A 1181-nucleotide genomic window follows, 5' to 3' on the forward strand; every position below is an offset into this window, starting at 1 on the left:
CACGCATCATCAAGGATCTACAACCCATCCTGAAGGACGACCCATCACTCTCACAAATCTTGGGAGACAGGCCAGTCCTTGCCTACAGACAGCCCCCCAGCCTGAAGCAAATACTCATCAGCAACCACACATACCACACAACAGAACCACTAACCCAGGAACCTATCCTTGCAACAAAGCCCGTTGCCAACTGTGTCCACATATCTATTCAGGGGACACCATCATAGGGCCTAATCACATCAGCCACACTATTAGAGGCTCGTTCACCTGCACATCCACTAATGTGATATATGCCATCATGTGCCAGCAATGCCCCTCTGCCATGTACATTGGTCAAACTGGACAGTCTCTACGTAAAAGAATAAATGGACACAAATCAGACGTCAAGAATTATAACATTCAAAAACCAGTCGGAGAACACTTCAATCTCTCTGGTCACTCGATTTCTGACCTAAATGTGGCTATTCTTCAACAAAAAGACTTCAAAAACAGACTCCAGCGAGAGACTGCTGAATTGGAATTAATTTGCAAACTGGATACAATTAACTTAGGCTTGAATAAAGACTGGGAGTGGATGGGTCATTACACAAAGTAAAACTATTTCCCCATGTTTATTTTCCCCCTCCCCCATTGCTCCTTAGACGTTCTTGTCAACTGCTGGAAATGGCCCACCTTGATTGTCACTACAAAAGGTTTTTTCCCCCCTGCTCTCCTGCTCGTAATAGCTCACCTTGAGTGATCACTCTCCTTACAGTGTGTATGGTAACACCCATTGTTTCATGTTCTGTGTGTATATAAATCTCCTCACTGTATTTTCCACTGAATGCATCCGATGAAGTGAGCTGTAGCTCACGAAAGCTTATGCTCAAATAAATTGGTTAGTCTCTAAGGTGCCACAAGTCCTCCTTTTCTTTTTGCGAATACAGACTAACACAGCTGCTACTCCAAAGCTTTTATTGCTTCATTTAGCTACATATTAAATAAATGCTACAGTCTTTTTGATGGTTCTGATTTCTCTGGAAATTTGTATTAATATTTCACGTATGATAACATGAGAGAGCTACAGTAAAAAATCCAATTGTATACAGGATGTTTGCATGTTCCTTCTTCATTCTACTTTTCTAGTCCTTTTTAGTGATGCTCATTCAGTGTTTTGGCTAAATGGGCCTTTCACATCTCAG

The sequence above is a fragment of the Chelonia mydas genome, chromosome 8, assembly GCF_015237465.2.
Source record: "Chelonia mydas isolate rCheMyd1 chromosome 8, rCheMyd1.pri.v2, whole genome shotgun sequence".
Taxonomy (NCBI): Eukaryota; Metazoa; Chordata; order Testudines; family Cheloniidae; genus Chelonia; species Chelonia mydas.